The sequence below is a fragment of the Mustela lutreola genome, chromosome 1 (assembly GCF_030435805.1).
Source record: "Mustela lutreola isolate mMusLut2 chromosome 1, mMusLut2.pri, whole genome shotgun sequence".
NCBI classification, from domain to species: Eukaryota; Metazoa; Chordata; class Mammalia; order Carnivora; family Mustelidae; genus Mustela; species Mustela lutreola.
In genome coordinates this window covers 282,544,209-282,562,525 of record NC_081290.1, presented here as the reverse complement: position 1 = coordinate 282,562,525, position 18,317 = coordinate 282,544,209, and the positions used below count along the sequence as shown (strand labels likewise).

The following is an 18,317-nucleotide window of genomic DNA, read 5'->3' as shown; positions in this document are numbered from 1 at the left end:
ATGACCTTAGCCAAAGGCAGAGGCTTTAACCCGCTGAGCCACCCAGGCGCCCCACCTTCGGTCTTTTGGAACACACCTTTTTAAACACACGCTATTGTCTTTTCACTAATACACCAAGTTGTCTGACTATACGGTAGAAAGATCTCAAAAGTCTGCATAGAGAAAAGATAGAGCATCGATAAAAGAATGACAGGCTGAAAACAGACTTACCACCAACAACGCTGAGAGCCAGGAGGCCAAGTAAAAGCATCTTCAGAGTTCATGATTGTGTAATTAACTCACTACGGACATACAAAAATTTAGGGTTCACCAGCAATAGATCCCAAATAAAGGAGGTCCAAGAGAATGTGCTCCAAGAAGAGGGAAAACAATCCCCTAAGAAAAGTTCTGAGATGGGAGAAGGAATGACAGGCAAATAAATCAACAAACGTGCAATGTGGGTAGACCTAGTCCAGCATCAACTTTACACAATTGTAATGACACCATCTATTTTGAGGGACTAAAAAAACGAATTAAAGCTAAGATGCTGGGCGCCTGGGTGGCTCAGTGGGTTAGGCCGCTGCCTTCGGCTCAGGTCATGATCTCAGGGTCCTGGGATCGAGTCCCGCATCGGGCTCTCTGCTCAGCGGGGAGCCTGCTTCCTCCTCTCTCTCTCTGCCTGCCTCTCTGCCTACTTGTGATTTCTCTCTGTCAAATAAATAAATAAAATCTTTAAAAAAAAAAAAAATAAAGCTAAGATGCTTTTAGGTGGCTACTGTAATTGGCCAGTCCGGTGGAAGAGGGAAGAAGATGGCCAGAAGTGTGTACAAGTCACTGAAGCAAATGGATCAGTTGTTAAATTATCTGCTCGGCTCCAAACCGCCCTTCTCTATTTGGCATTTCTGTGTGGGCGGCAAGGTCCCTGTTAGGTTCCGCCAATAGGGGGCACTAAAGAGACCAACTGCAAAGCTAGAGAAGGAAGAAGGGATTTGCGCCTCCCTGTTTGCTTCCTGTGCAGTGAACAGTATGGCAGCAAAGCCTGGTCACCATGCTGGAATCCAGTTGCTTTTTCCAAAACTCGCAAAGCAACTTCACCGAGCCTTCACACGACTCCTCTGAGACACTCGCACAGCCAGCTGTGGCTCCTCAGAGCCTGCGTATGTCCCAGGCGCAGAAGCACAGAAGAGGGGACCCTTCCTCTAACTTTCTACTTGGTCATTCCAGCCTCTTCCATTTGATCCCGCAGCCCTGAGCCTGGCAGCTGCTTCCTGGGGTTGCCAGCCCCCTGAATATAGAGTTCTCTTTTTACCTTTTCTGTTCCTTAGTTAACAACTGAGTTCTTTATAGTAAATCCTCTCCATTCAAATACCCATGTTGTCTGTCTCCTGACTGCTCCAATGCGGCTTTAGAAATTAATACATTTCTAAGAATTTCTAAAAGTTGGTGTCATACAGACTATGTTGGAAATGTAAAAAACACACATCTTAAGTAAAAGCACTTGAGTAAACCATGCGAGAATTATTTTATAATATTGGAGGGAAAGAGATTTTCTAATTGTAATATAAAGTTAAAAGCCACAAAAGAAAAAAAATGAAAATTTGACTAAATTAAAACATTTCCGAATGGGAAAAAAAGTAAGTAAAATCAAAAGACAAATTCAAACTGGGGGAAATATGCATAATTCATATTATAATCAATGCCTAATATATAAAGAGCTTCTACAGATAAACAAGAGACTAACAACCAAAAAAACCTTGGCAAAAGAAATGACCAAACTATACATTTAAAAAAGAAGAAATACAAGTAACTTTTTAAAAATGAAACTTTTATTGAGGAATAATTTTAGATTTACAGAAAGTTGCAAAGATCATACAAAGTTGCCCTACATGCTTTTCCCAGTTTCCCTAATGTTAACACTCACATAACTTGTGGTATATTAATCAAAACCATGATAATAACAATAGTACATTACTATTAACTAAACTACAGGCTCTGTTCAGATTTTACCAGTTTTTCCACTAATGTCCTTTTTCTGTTCCAGGGTCCAAATCCAGGCCCCCACATTACATTTACATACCTCCTAGGCCATCTTTCCTTGTTTATCATAACCTCAACAGTTTGGAAGAGTCATGGTCAGGTATTTTGTAGAATGTCCTGAGTCTGAGATCATCTCACGTTTTGTTTGTTTGTTTGTTTGTTTGTTTCAGGATTCCACTGGAGTTACGAGTTTGGGGGAAGAGTACCACAGAAGTGAGTGCCCTTCTCCTCCTGTCAGATCAGAGAGTGCACCAGAGCCAAGCGACATCATGCACAATAGAAGCCTGGATCATTGGTTAAGGTGGTGTTGGCCAGGTTCCTCCAGACAGACTTCTATTTTCTCTTTCCATTCTCTATTCATAGGAAGCCATTCCCTAAGTCCAAGAGAAAGGGAATTAAACTTAACCTTTTGAAGAGGAGAGTGCCTACATAATGACTCAGAATTCCTTTATGAGAAAAATTTGTCTGTTTTCCCCTATTTATTTATTTATACAATCATTTATTTGTCAATGTGGGCACATGTATATTTAATTTATATTCTTGCCTATAGTGTGGTACTACATTATTTATTTTGCTGTTCGAATTGTTCCAGTTTGGGGCATTGGGAGCTTTTCCAGTTGGCTCCTACCACCCTTTAATGTACCCCTGCCACGGTGGTGGCTGGGTTGTTTTCATTTACTAGCACTTCCTTACTTCTTACACTACAAGATGCTCCAGGTCTATCTTGCATTTTCCCTGCCCCAGGGAATCAGCCATCTCTCCAAGAAGTCTTGGTTCCTTTTATGAGAAGAATGGCATTTAGAAACCGAGATCTACTTGAATGGCTTTAAAATATATGACAGATGCTCTACTTCATAATAAGGGAAATGCAAATTAAAGTTAAAATGATACCATCATCATTAGTAGAGCAACAGAGGACCAAAATTTTATAAGACACTCTGTTGGCAAAGCTGAGGGGTAAACAGAACCTTATACTATGCCTGGAAATGTAAAATGGCAGCATTGGAAGGCGTGGAAGGGATCTGTACAAGGCTTTCAGCAACAGCTATCAAAATCCAAATGCACATACACTTGACCTAGCAATTCCACATCTATGAAATGACATATTTCGAAATAAGTGTTTTTTTAACATTTTATTTACTTATTTTTTTGAGAGAGAGCACAAGCAGGGGGAGCAGGAGGCAGAGGGAGAGGGAGAAGCAGGCCCCCCTGAGCAGGGGACCCAATTCGGGACTCGATCCAAGGACCTGAGCTGAAGACAGTCGCTTGAGCCACCCAGGTGCCCTAAAAAAGGTTTTTATGACAACATTGTTTATAAACTTGAAAAACCATAGTCCACAGAAATGTTCTTCAATAGAAAACTTGGTATTTAGATTTGGTACATACATTTGATGGAACACTATGCAGTTATAAAAAAAAATGAAGCAGCCTTTTCCATATGGATGTAAAGGAATAGGATTTGTCTAAGGGGGAAAGGGATATATGCATATTTACATATGCGCATAATAACTGTTTATATGCTCATCTATATACATTTTGCCTTGTGCACATAAACAATGGGTGGGAGCACACTCAGTTAATGACCAGTATTTACTGCCTACAAATGGGTTCTTGGTGGATGGGGTAGAAGGATTAGTTTTCTGTGTTGACCCTTTAGGCATTTTGGATTTTGAAGCCTTTAAATGTATCCCTCACCGCCACTATCAAACTGTTTTAACCCTATGCCTCTAAATCATTCTTAAGTCAATTAAGAAATGATCTTGGATCCACAATAGCTAAACTATGGAAAGAACCTAGATGTCCATCAACAGATGAATGGATAAAGAAGATGTGGTATATATACACAATGGAATACTATGCAGCCATCAAAAGAAATGAAATCTTGCCATTTGCGACAACATGGATGGAACTAGAGCGTATCGTGCTTAGCGAAATAAGTCAAGCAGAGAAAGACAACTATCATATGATCTCCCTGATATGAGGAAGTGGTGATGCAACATGGGGGCTTAAGTGGGTAGGAGAAGAATCAATGAAACAAGATGGGATTGGGAGGGAGACAAACCATAAGTGACTCTTAATCTTACAAAACAAACTGAGGGTTGCTGGGGGGAGGGGGTTGGGAGAAGGGGGGGTGGGGTTATGGACATTGGGGAGGGTATGTGCTTTGGTGAGTGCTGTGAAGTGTGTAAACCTGGCGATTCACAGACCTGTACCCCTGGGGATAAAAATACATGTTTATAAAAAAAAATTTAAAAATAAATTAATTAATTAAAAAAAAAGAAATGATCTTGGAAATTTAAAAATAAATAGAACTGAATGGTAGTGAAAATACTATCAATATATGTAGGATACAGATAAAGCTGTCCGTACAGGGAAATTCATAGCCATATACAGATATATTAGCAAAGAACTAAGGCAGAAAATGGATGAACATTTCAAATGAGGTCACCAAAGAAAAAGATGTCTTGGATGTTTGCTAAATCTGTATAGAAACCACTGTTTTAAAAAATATACAAACAAACAAATCAAATTTTGATTCTATCCCCAAGTAGTTGGAAGAGCTTAAGGAATACAACTAGTACAAACCACTCATTTCCTGGTTGGAGAATTAAAGCCCAGAGATGTTTGGAGACTATCAGTTCTCATGGCGCTGCCTTCTCCTGACCATGTGTTGGATCTCCGAAGTCTCCCTTCCCCTTCTCTGATTGTCCCACTATCCCCCCCCCCCCAGTAGCTTGTGCTCAGCTGTGCCAATCAAGAAGTAACATCAGAATGATGTCCCAGGGAAGGGACTGGGATAATCAACATTTAGAAATACAGTTAACCAGGCGACAAGCTTTGCCAGACTCAAGGAAACTTTGTAGTCCAAGTATGGTGAACTGAAGCAAGCTAGAATGGAGAGGTTTCTGGCAAATGGTGAGGCTGCCCCAGAAGTCCGTTTCCTTGAGGAACAGGGAGTAGAAGCAGGTGACCAAGAATGATCCATCAACAAGAGGGGCACCACAGAAGCCCCAGATCACAGCCAGGGGTCTACCCTTCAGCCTGTCCCCTGCCCAGTCAGGGGCACATCTGGCTTCTAGAGACAAAGATCTCTTCTTGAGATCTGGGCACAGAGGGCTCAATCCCTACTTCCTTCTGCAGACTGGGCAGGGGGCCTTCTTCCCCACCTGCCCCCTGGAGCACTGGGAGGGCAGAAGCCAGGAGGCTGGGCTGAGGGAAGGGACAACCTGGCCCGGCAGAAGCAGGCACCTATGGGCTAAGCATCAGTGGTGCTGGTGCCTGGCAGATACCAGCTGGTAGCTAGTTGCCTGGGCTTGAGCACTGGGATGCCCAGGAATATTTTGGAGGAGGATTAGCAGAGCTTACAAGGGAGCTGAGACCCCTAAGAAAAATGGGACAAGAACTCGCCATAGTTGGTTTTTTTTTTTTAAGATTTATTTATTTGAGAGAGACAGAGATCATACATGTGAGTGGGGGAGGGGCACAGGGAGAGAATCTTCAAGCAGACTCCCAGGGGAGTTGGAAGCCTGACTCAGGGCTCTGTCCCACCACCCATCAGATCATGACTTGAGCCGAAACCAAGAATCAGATGCACAGCTCACTGCGGCCCCCCAGGTACCCCTCTCACCACAGGTTTTACCAGACTTGTGACCCCTGCCACCCCTACCTAGGCACCCACAGCTGTGGAGGTTTGGGGTAGGGCCAGCAGCAAATGCTCTGAACTTACAAGGTACAGGGAACAGCTTTTGAGCCGATCTCAACCCGGGTAAACAGCAATTCCAGTCTTGGGAAAACACAGGGCAATTGAGACACACTCGAAGAATAGAGAATAAAACACTTGATGATTTACGGGACAGACAAGATCGCACATAAACGGTTACTTTAATCCTGAATTTAAAATTTACACTGGTTCTAAAAAGTACACATTTGCAAGTATCTTCACTTTAGGATATTACAGAAACAATTTCCCGAGGACTTAAAGATCCCGATTTTGAATTACAGAAGTTAAAGTGGAAGGAGCCGCTACTTGAAAATTGGAATAAATGTCAGCTGAATGGCATCAACAGCAGAACCATGGTTTTATGGGCAAAACAGATTTCTTAAAGCAGTATCAAAAGGCCCGAGTTGAGTAGTTACTTTGAATATCCTAATTTCAAAGAAATTTGCCTCCTCTTTGCCAAAACACTTTGCATTGTCAGAGCACAAGAGCACAAAGACCCTTCACAACAAGTACATTATTAAGCAAATATTTTCTTTGGTTCGATGCCTGTAGATCTGCCAAGCCAACTGCTGGCGAATTGCCGGGGCAATTCTGGCCGGGGATCGGCCCAGGCACCGCAATTCTGGGGCGGAGCAGGGCTGGAGCAAGGCTCAGGGGGTCTCCTTCCCCAGGTCAGGTTCAAGTGCACATCCACGGACGGCCAACTGGACATCAGGGACTGAGTGGGTACAATTTGCTGGTCAGCCAATCTCCCGCTGCTGCTTTTATGCACAACTGAGACCCCCTACAGCAAAAACAAGGGGCTCCCCTCCAGAAACATCCTGGCTAAAAGACACTGACTCCATGGTGGAAAGAAGTGCTAGGAAACCACTGTCCCCCTCAAGCCAAAACCACACTCAGGACAGCAATCACTCCTGAGAGAAGGGTCGTGACCAAGCGGTGTCTGGTGTAGAAGTGAATTTGGGGGTTTCGAGTCAGTCCCCACAGGAATCCCTTCACCAGCTGCTTGGGGCGCAAATTGGCATCTCTGTTTGGAGAAGAGTCTGGGTGCCCCTGATACCTGAAGATGTACATACGCTTAGGTCCCTGCCTGGGTCCGTCCCCTGGAGATGGCCACACACAGCGCACATACACCACACACACACATTCATGTTTGAGTGAAAAGCATCTGGAAGGCCCAGTTCTAGGGGAATGGATGCATAAATCGTGGTATATTCGAACAATGGAATAGTAACCAGTCTGGTAAAATGAATGAACAAAATCTACAAGCTTTAAGCATCATGTTGAATGAGAAAAGACTATGATGCTGTTTCTCTAAATTGAAAAATGTGCAAGATAATACTATCAACTAGTTACAAGGACATTCGTATGGAATTAAAAGGTGCATTCCTGCCTGAGATGGAGAACACCGATGGAGCAGACAGAATCCCCCTGGGAAAGGGGAGACACAGGTAAGGCACATGGAGGATCCAGGGAAAGTCAGGGCAGGAGGTCATAGGTGGACATTCATTACTCTTGTTACTTCTTTTTGCATGCTTGACATATCTCGTGTTGAGAAAGAAAGAAACAAAGAAACAAAGAAACAAACAAAACCACCATAGCTGGGGTACCTGGGTGGCTCAGTCGGTTAAGTGTCTGCTTTGAGCTCAGGTCATGATCCTGGGGTCCTGGGATCAAGCCCTGCATCCGGCTTCCTGCTCAGTGGCAAGTCTGTTTCTCCCTCTCCTTTTGTGATCTCTCTCGCTTTCATTCTCTCTCAAATAATTAAAACCAAACTCAAAATGAAGAAAAACCAACAACTGCCAAAATATGGAAATCATCCAAATGTCCCCAAATGGTCCACTGACAGATGAATGGATGCCTACAACATGGTTGTGTTAAAATGTACCAAAGACACGCGAATTCGAAACCCATTGTCATGAAGGAGGAAGTTCACACTCACAGATCTCTGGGAACAGGAGGCAAGGCCATGCGGGGAAGTACAGTGTTGGTCAGGAAGCAGAGAGGCAGGAGCATGGCCCAGTGCCTTTACTGGGATTTTTTGTGGCAAGAAATGGAACAAGAGGGTAAGTCCCCAGGTAAGGTTAAGATTCGATGGTTTGAGTAATTTCGGTGGGCTCTGGGCCATAGCGGTGACCCCTAGTGGGCCGGAACCTGGCCCTGGGATGGTTTAAGTGAGGGGGAATATTGGCGTGGCGTGTGAGTTTGATAAAGAGGATGGTTGGAGCATGAGCTCTGGGTTGCTGGTTTGTGTATGAAAGGTGCAATTATGGGAAAGTCCTTTGCTCCCTCTATGCATTAGCTACCCCTGGGGGAGGCAGTCTCTCCAGGATCAAGGTCCCGAGTTTCAGAAAGACAGAAAATAAGAAAATATAGTCCAAAAGGGGACGATATATACAATGGAAAATGATTCTCCCCTAAAAAGGAAGGAAATTCTGCTGTGTTACAATATAGATAAAGCTTGAAGGCATCATACCAAGTGAAATAATCCTGTCACAGAAGGACAAAGACTGTATGATTCTACTCACATGCGACCCTTACAATCGTTAAGTTCAGAGACAGAAAATAGAATGGTAGTTGCCAGGGGCTGGGGGAGGAGAGAATGGAGAGTTAGTGTTTCATGAGACGGTTTCTGCTGGAGATGATGGGGATATGCTAGAGACAGATGGTGATGATGGCTGCACAAATACACGAATGGATTTAATGCCCCTCAATGGTTAAAGTGGTAAATTTCACTTTATGTATGTTTCACCGCACTGAATAGAACCACTACATGTTTAAAGACTCCTTTCATACACATAAGTGTACGTGATTCTTTTGGGTTATGCTCAGCTGACTCTCTTAAACATAACTGGGGTATTTTCTGAGATCACTGAAACTTTCGACACCTGCTAGATAAAACACACTGATAAAACAAAACAGAACAAAACACCCTAGTGATCTGTAGGATTTATTCCTGAGAGGGGGTGATCCATCTGGTCCAGGATCCTGGGAGCAGAGGCTGGGGTTTTTATACGGTTTTCTTATCAGAGAGACTGCTGGACACCAGGTGATGATGGGCTGTCTCTTTTCAAGGTCCGGGAACACACACACACACACACACACACACACACACAGAAGAGCCCAGCATCAGCTTGAGTCCATTCCACCCACACTGATCAGTGGACATCAGGGCTGGGCTCTGTTCCAGGATCCAAGCCTGCCTGGTTGCTGCCCTCAGAGAACAAAAAAGGCGAAGGTAGATTTGCCAAGTGTTCCAGAAGGGCTGAATGTGTTACGGACTTTATGGGCAGGTATACAGAGCAAGAAGAAAAGAAATACAGTCCTTGCAGGCAGGAGGGCTGGGGAGACCCACAGGGGCAGGCATGTGGAAGGACTCCTGAGATATGAATGCTGCCAGCGGTTAGCAATGGGGACAGGGAGGCCCGCTAACTGGGTCACACAGCATCTGGCAGAAAGGGAGGGTGAACCATTAAATCTGCATGAGGCAGAGAATATCTCCACCAGGGATACAGCTGGACAAATAGGTGGGTTCCGGGCAGCGGATCCAATCTCTAGCTAAGGCACATGGGCTTTGCTAGGGGAGCCATGGGGACCCAATGAACGAGCTTCAGTGTCAGGAAAGAATGAATCACAGCAGTGCCTTCAGGAGCTCCTTCCACTGCCAGGCAGGGAGGAAAGGGGCTGAGGGCCCACTGGTGGACCAAACCCACAAAATCACACAAATAGATAGAACCTGACAGCTGCGGTCATTGTTCCCAAGGAGAAGTACAAGTTCACAGGCAGGGTATACAGGGGGCTTCCGTGTGGCCATGAAGCTCAGAGACACCTCCCCGAGGAAGCCATGGGAGAGTCAAAGACTTCAATATAAATAGAAATCAACCAAGTGGGGAGGAGAAGCAAGAGATTCCCAGCAGAAGACGCAGCATATGCCAAGGCCCTGTGACAGCACAGAACACAGGGCATCCTGGGAGTCAAAGAAGGGGAGTAGAATGAGGGACAGGGTGGAGAGGGAAATGGGGTCCTTAAATAAAAGAGGCACCATCATCTATCTGACCAGTCACCTCCACGTGGGCCCATGGCTTCAGACACTAGCCATGCGCCCAGCCGATGGGATGACTCCCAGGTATGTCTCTAGGGCAGACCCCAAACCCACACCAACAGTCTGCCTGACGTAGCCACTGCTGACGGGCCTCTCCCACCCAGCAAGCCCCCTCCTTGATGCTCGGCCAGTCTTCCTCCATCTCGACGATGGCGGCATCACCCACCTGACTGCAGGCAGCTTAGGTGCTTTCCTTGCTTCCTGCTTTTCCTGTCCTACCAGCAGTGCTGTTGGCGCTCACCCAGATGCCCCCAGATCCTCTTTACTCGTCGTGTGTCTCTCTCTCGACTCTGTGCTCTCCCTTCCCAGGCTGGCACCTGCTACTATTTCCAGCTCCCAGAGCCAGAGCTGCCTGAACTGCATACCCTGAAACTATACCTTTGTTTAGCTTCATCACCCTGATCCTGCTTCCTCACTCTCCTTCCTGCTTCCCACTTCCTGCCTCTCGTGGGGGCACTTCCTTAATGAAGCTTTGCATTTAAGTCCCCATCTTACTGTCAGCATCTGCGAGAACCCCATCTAACCCTTCTCCCCATCTCCAGGGCCACCCTCTCATGCAGAGAACCATCAGCTCTCAGGTGAACAAGTGTAACAGCCTCCTAGCTGGCTTCTCTCTTGCCTGCCCTTCCCTTTCCATATTTTCCACCCAAACCCTGCCGCTGCCCGAGGAAAACCATCCTCTCCTCCTAGGTCAGCCAGGAGCATCTGCTTGGGTTGCTCTGGTACCCACAGGGCAGAGCCTGGCCTGTCATGGTCACTGCCCAGCGCCTGGCAAGAATGCTTTCACCCGGCACTGACATGTACTAGCTGTGTGATCTTTGACAAGTTCCTTAACCTCTCTGTGCCTACGGTGGCTTATTTGTAAAATGGGTTTATTAAAAACTTCCTTCAAGAGGTGTTGGAAGAACATAAAGTCCTTAGAACAGGGCCCATTCAATGAATATTGGCTACTCTTCATTCATTTAATTCATCAGACAAAACTGCATTGAGTGTCTGCCATGTGAGAGGCTCTTTTTTAAATGCTAGAGGCACTCCCATGAAGAAACAGTGAAAACCCCTCCCATGGGGCTGACAGTCTAGCAGGGGAGGCGGGTAATAAGAAATGAGTTTAACAAATAAAGAAGTTACTTAGAATGCTAGAAGGCAATGAGCAGCACAGAAAAAAGACAAAGCAGAGCAGAGCGAGGGAACCAGGGATGGGCAGCAACACAATTTAATTAAGGTGTTCAAGGTCAGCACCACCAAAAAGCTGGCATATGAGCAAAGACTTAGAAATGAGAGAATGAGGCATGCAGATGTCTGGAAAAAGGCATTCCAGGCAGAGGGGAGAGCCAGTACAAAGGTCCTGAGGTAGGAAAGGTGGTGACTGAGGAGTAAAAAGACAGGTAAGAGGTGGTGAATTCGTGGGGAGTGGTAGGAGATACACTCCAGTTCAAGAAGCATGATAAAATGGTGGGGGGGGGGGATAAGTGTCTGACTTATCCTAGCCAGGATAAGTGTCTGACTCTTGGTTTCAGCTCAAGTCATGATCTCAAGATCATGAGACTGAGCCCCGTGTTAGGCTCAAAGTTCAGTGTGGAGTCTGCTTGAAGACTCTCTCTCTCTCCCTCCGCCCCTCCCTGCTGTGTTCTCTCTCTCTCTAAAATAAATAAGTAAATCTTAAAAAAAAAAAAAAAGAAAAAGAAAGAAAGAAGAAGAAGAAGAAGCCCTAACTATAAAAAAAGAAACATGATACAGTGGAAACAAATATATAATCAGCTTTCCGCCTTTTTTTAGATTTTCAAAATTTCCTTAATGGGCTTCTCTAACCGGTTTTTAAAATCACACATTTCAAAACTTGCTAAAGCTTGGAAAAGGAAATCCTTTTACAGTAAAGAAAGCTCTGGGGTTGTGAGGAAGGAAGGAACAAACCTCGCAGCATCTCCAGACTTCCTGCAGGCTTTTAAGAATCTACTATTGGGGGAAAAAAAAAAAAATGTATCCTTGGGAGCTTGGGCCATTATGGCAGTGTGGTGGGGCCCCCCTACTGAACGGGCTCCTCTTCTCCCTCCCCCATTCACAAGCAGGTCCAGGCACCCCCTAGGGGCCATTTGGGGGCCTCACAATCCACAGGATCTGTCATTAAGGACCTGGTTGGGGGCAGTGAACCCAACTCCACCAGAGCGCTGGCCCCCAGGGGCCATTCTGAGCAGCTGATTCATCCCTTAACCATGGCAAGGCTGGGCTTGGTGGTCACAGTTTGGTGGGGTCAAGTGTTCATTTGAATGAGGTCATTGCATCTTGGGTCTAACTCAAAAGTTGGGAATTTCTTTACATTCTTCTTCTTTGGTTTGTCTTCATAATGATATCATCTGTCGCCAAACGGGAAGCCATCTGGGGGATTCCTTCCCCAAAAATGCTGTGTTTCGCTGGGATTTCAAAATACCTTTGGTAATTAACCAACTCACATTTCCCTTGCTCTGCGTTCTGGACCCCTCCGGCCTGGATCTCCCTCTTCTCATTCTGGTCCCAACCCTTTCCTCTTTGTGAAAAGGCTTTTAGGACCTTGGGCTCCAAGTAAATATTCCATCACCGTTAGTGTTGGCAGGACCCCAGCCACCTCGGGGCCCCAAGCCCCTGGTCCCTCCCTGCCCCTGAGAAGTGACAATGAGGAGGGACAGAGACCTCCCTATGTGGCAGCCCCCAACCTTCCCTTCGCAGCTTTCAGTGGCCACTGGATTCTTCTGCAGCGTTCCCTCACTGCCCAGCACCTGCTCTTCCCTTCCCTGTCAGTGTGCACATGCGTGTTTCGCTGTGGGCGGTCTGCCTACCCCACCCCCGGCCCAGTCAGCAGGTTTGCTCTGGGAGGACAGGACTCTGCCGGTCGCCCTACTGTGTGGCACAGTGTGGATCGTGGGAGGCACCTGCGAGGGATATTTTTATGAACAAATGGTCAAAGGGCGTCTTCTCTCCCAGGGGAACAGTGAGGAAGCAACTATTCCTCCCTTCACCAGCTCCTTCCCAGCCTTTCTTTCTTTCTTTTTATTAAAATTTAATTTAATTTTTTAAAGGATTGTATTTATTTATTTAACATAGAGAGAGCACAAGCAGGAGGAGCGGCAGGCAGAGGGAGAGGGAGACGCAGGCTTCCCACTAAGCAGGGAGCCCCATGCAGGGCTCGATCCCATGACCCTGGGATCATGACCCAAGCCCAAGGCAGACCCTTACCCGACTGAGACCCCCTTCCCAGGCGACCCTGGATTTCTTTTTTCTAACTCTAGCTTTTTCAGAACTGCGACTGTCATGAGAAATGAGAGAAAATTGCACTTTGCCATGTTCCGATGTTCAGTGAGAATGAGTCACCTTTCGGAAGGCCACGCAGAGGGGCCACAGCAGCACTTTTGGCATTTGAGTGGAACACTGTGCCCCCTGTGAGACTGAGTGTGAGCAGCCTCACAGGGCTCTGGCGACTTGTGGCAGCTCGATGGCAGACTGGGTACCTGGAAGAGATGGATGGAGCCAGGAAAAGAGCGAGGATACTGGAAAGCCCACTTCCTACTGCCGGAGAAGGGGGTTACAAATCCGGGAAAGGGAGAGAACAGGTGCACCACCCTGTGGGCTCCATGATCATTAGAGAGATGGATGGATGGTTTTCAATATTCATGGACACATACAGAAATGAGTAGAACTAAATGTGTGGGGACGCCTGGCTGGCTCAGTGGGTGAAGCAAATGCCCTGGGTTCAGGTCACGGTCCCAGGGTCCTGGGATTAAAAATGACATCGGGCTCCTTCCTCAGCGCGGAGCCTGCTTTCGCCTCTGTCTGCTGCTCCCCCTGCTTGTGCTTTCTCTCTCTCGAATAAATAAATAAATAAAATCTTATAAAAAAAAAAAAAAGATTCTCTCTCTCCCTCTCCCTCTGCCCCACTCATGGGTGTGTGCTCTCTCTCAAAAATAAAAATAAAACTCTCATATGAGTCTGAAGTAAAGCCAAGACTAAGGGGGGGGGGGAATGCTTTATTAAAAAAAAAAAATGAAATGTGTGTATACAAACCCTTACTTCTAGCTCCCCTCGACCCACCACCCCCCGGGAAGGCGTGGGAGCAACAGCAACCAGCACACCTCACAGAGGGACCCAGTTTCTCCCCTAAAACAAACCAGGAATTTGGGGGGAAATGGCCAGTTCCAGGTTGTAACATCCTTTGTGCCAGAAAGTAAGGATGCACTCAGAAACTGATGGGGACAAAACTGTAGGACAGAGGAGCCAGCTCTACAGGGCTCCCACTGACTCTGAGACAATTTGAACACCAAAATAAGTAACAACAATAACAGGTTACAGCCCAGTGAATGAAGAAAGAGAAACATTTACGTATAAATGAGTGGATACGCTGATGAGGGAAAGAAGAAACCTTTAAAAAAAAAAAAAAGATTTATTGGGCGCCTGGGTGGCTCAGTGGGTTAAGCCTCTGCCTTCGGCTCAGGTCATGATCTTGGGGTCCTGGGATCGAGCCCCACATCGGGCTCTCTGCTCAGTGGGGAGCCTGCTTCTCCCTCTCTCTGCCTGCCTCTCTGCCTGCTTGTGATCTCTTTCTGTCAAATAAATAAATAAAATCTTTAAAAAAATACTTATGTTGGGGGGAGGGGGGAGACAGAGGCCAAGGAAGAGAATCTCAAGCAGACTTGCTACTGAGAACGGGGCACAACACAGGGCTCGATCCCTCCACCTGGAGATCATGATCTGAGCCGAAATGAAGAATTGGATGCTTAACCCAGTGAGTCTCCCAGGCTCCCCAGAGAAGAATGTTTCTTACACTAAATGCCAACTCATAAATGTAGAAGGAGAGGGAATTAGGAAATTTATCATTTGATGACCACCGTGGTTACCAGCCACTTAGCCGAGAAACATACTGGCTACTAAATTAGGTCAGTGGAAGTGGAAGAGGTGGGATATTTATGTAATGTCAAAGTACTTCCCCATAGAACACCTTATCAATTGCAAAGGGAAAAACAATAACTTTGCAGTGGGGAGCCAGGCAGACATCACCTCAATCAAGTAGTCGAAGTCATGACGTCACAACCCCATGTGGACGGCATGGGACAAATTCAAATCCTGTTCTCTCTGATAGGGTATAATGAGACAGACCCGACATGTTCTGTGGGATTCCTGCCAAAAAGGCATCCTCTGAAGTGAATGAAAAGGAGACCTCCAACACACCCTAGCAAAGGACATTCTAGAAAACAGCTGACCTGTACTTTTCCAAAGTGTTAAGGTCATGAATGTCAGGGAGAGACTGAGAAATGGTCAGAGCTTGCAGGAGACTAGAGACATGACAGCTAAAGACAGCTTGTGACCCTGGATGGGTTCCTATGGCTGTTGATTAGGAGGTAATAATGCATGAGGGTTAATGCCCCGATTTTCATGTTGTGTTGTGGTTATGCAAAAGAATGTCTTTCTGTGTAGGAAACACACACTGAAGTACTTGAGATAATGGGGCATCAGATTGGCAATGTGTTCTCAAATGGTTCAGGGAGGGGGGAAAACCCACAAACTATTTGCAGCTTTCTTACAGTTTTGGATAAGTATGAAATCATCCCAAATTAAAATTATAGGGATGTCTGGCTGGCTCAGTCGGTAGAGCATGTGACTCTTAATCTCAGGGTTGTAAATTCAAGCCCCACGTTGGTTGTAGAAAGTACTCAAAAATAAAATCTTTGGAGTGCCTGGGTGACTCAGTCGGTTGGGCATCTGACTTTTGATCTCAGCTCAGGTCTTGATCTCAGAGTCATGAGTTCAAGCCCCGAGTTGGGCTCCTCTCTGGCCAAGGAGTCTACTTAAAATAAAATAGGGGCACCTGGGTGGCTCAGTCAGTTAAGCGTCTGCCTTAAGCTCTGGTCATGATCTTGGGTCCTAGGATGGAGCCCCGTGTTGGGGGGGGGGGGGTCCCTGCTCAGTGGCGTGTCTGCTTCTCCCTCTACCTCTCCACCCCCTCATTCATGTACATGAATTCATGTACACTCTTTCTCTCTCTCTCAAATAAATAAATACAATTTTTTAAAAATAAAATCTTTTAAAAAAGAAGAAATGATCGGGACGCCTGGGTTAAGGTTAAGCCGCTGCCTTAGGCTCAGGTCATGATCCCAGGGTCCTGAGATCAAGTCCCACATCGGGCTCCTTGCTTGGCAGGGAGGCTGCTTCTCTCTGCCTGCCTCTCTGCCTACTTGTGCTCTCTCTCTCTCTTTGACAAATAAATAAATAAAATCTTAAAAAAAAAAAAGAAGGAATGATGAGCAAGGAAATTGGGAAGTATATGGGCAAATCTAAATACTATAAAACAATAATAATAATGTCTAATTTTAGCAATTAAAAAATAAAAGCCCAGACAACAACAGCATACAAGTTGGATGAGTTATGATAGGAATGAAAGCATTCCAAGGCCCCTGATTACTAAGAAGCGTGGGAATATTTTTTAAATTTAGACTTTGTTAATTTCAGGATACACATGAAAAAAAATCTAGGGTTACCACAAAAAGAACAAACAAGAAATTAGTAAAAGAAAAAAGTAAAAATTAATCCAAAAGAAAGCAAGCAAAAGGAAGGATGAGAAGAGTAAAATCATGGAAAACCCAAAATAAGACTTACACAATCAACCCAGACAGAAATGAATGCAGACATGCATGGTCCTGTGAATAAATAGAAGGTGAACTTCAAGGCTAAAGCTACTGTTGTTGGGGGCCCCTGGGTGACTCAGTTGGTTAAGTGTCAGACTCTTGATCTCAGCTCAGGTCATGATCTCCGGGTCGTGAGGTCAAGCCCCTCATTGTGCTGGACATGGCACCTGCTTAAGATTCTCTTCTTTTCCCTCTTCCCCTCCTCCCTGTCTAAAAAAATAATAATAAATAAATTAAATGAATAAAAATGGCTCTGGCTGTTGGGCGAAGGCAGGTCTGTAGGGGGTGAGGCATGGACAGGGTACAAGAGGTTGCTCAGTGGCCCTGATCACGTGGATGGTGGCAGAGAGGCGGTGTCCGTGGGCAGCTGATGGACTGTGCCACCATTCTGAAGGGAGGTTCCCAGAGGATCAGATTCAAGTGGAGCCAGGTGGGATCCAGAGTTTGTAACTGTCAGCAAAATCCCCCAGATGATTCTCTCAAACAAGGCCTGTGGGTGCACCCACAAGCCCCCCAGGGGCTAACCTTAGGGAACCCCCGCTGGACTGTCCAGTGCCTCGGCTGAGACTGTGTCGGGCCATTCTTCCCCCCTTGATATCCTGCGGCTCTTGCCAAGACTGTGTTTCAGAGAAGTCTCTCAAAAGGCCGAAGGCGAGTTGATGGCCCCAAACCAGCACAGCCTCGGCCCTGACCCCCTGCTCGCGGCTGATAGCCACGAGTGTCCATAGTAACCACGGCTGACCACAGAAGAGGATGCGGACCTCCCTGGAACCAAGACCACATCAGAGTAAAACCAAGGGGATGTGGGTCCAGCTTGTGTGGGGCGCCCCCAAGTGGTCAATTATGGCAGAGGGGCCTGGGCATCCCAGAGGGTGTCCCAGAGATCAAGACTGAGGACTCCAGCCGAGGGGCCAAAGCAGGACTTTTCCTGTGCATGTGGCCTGGGGAAGTGAGTTTCCAGGCTGTGGGTCGCTCCCCCACCCACCTTGGCATCCCGGCATGAGCCACGCTAACCACGTGTTGCTTCATCCTTGCTTCCCCTGAGCTCATCTACTCATTGGGCCCACAAGACCCAGAGATGAGCCAGGCTCGTCAAGCCCCTTCCCTTGACAAAAGCGGGTGTGTCTACTTCACTGGGGTGAAACCATTGGGCGCATGATTTCAGATATATTTTTTTAAGATTTTATTTATTTATTTGACAGACAGAGATCACAAGTAGGCAGAGAGAAAGGAGGAAGCAGGCTCCCTGCCGAGCAGAGAGCCCGACACGGGGCTCGATCCCAGGACCCTGGGATCATGACCTGAGCCGAAGGCAGAGGCTTTAACCCACTGAGCCACCCAGGCGCCCCTAAGATAATATTTTTATAGCAACACCAAAACAGAGTTTATGGAGTAACATGAACAATGTCCAAGAATTTTGAAGGTAAAACAGGAGACTTTCAAGAAATTTTATACTTGGGTGGGTCATTTCCAGCCCCTCCTCTCTATTCCTGCGGACACATGTTACTCTTCTATGTGGAGGATGCTTCAGTGGAAACATCTGGTCAGTATAGCAAGAATTATGGAATCAAAAAAATCTGGGTTCAAGTTTCAGCTCAGCCTGTCATCAGAAATGGAACAGTCATGACGAGTTGCTTCATCTGAGCCGATTTCCGTATCTATAAAACGGAGACTGCTTCCCACAAGATAAAGGAATCTTGGACACATCCCTAACCCTCTAGGAATCTCAGATTACAGTCGATTCTCAGCATTTGAGCCAATATGTTCTACAAAGTCGCCTTGAACACTGGACTATCACTCTTAGGGGAAGTATAGGGTTGGGGTCCCGCCA

The 18,317-nt window shown here is 46.3% G+C and overlaps 1 long non-coding RNA gene across 1 annotated transcript in view; it reads right to left on the bottom strand.

Annotated features, from left to right (window-relative positions):
- Nucleotides 1–1,816: 1,816 nt before the first annotated feature.
- The window catches only part of LOC131814731 (uncharacterized), a 72,871-nt gene continuing 56,370 nt past the window's right edge, over nucleotides 1,817–18,317 (bottom strand). Inside the window, exon 3 of the long non-coding RNA XR_009347427.1 lies at nucleotides 1,817–2,390. This is a non-coding gene — a long non-coding RNA (uncharacterized LOC131814731). The remainder of the gene's footprint in view (nucleotides 2,391–18,317) is intronic.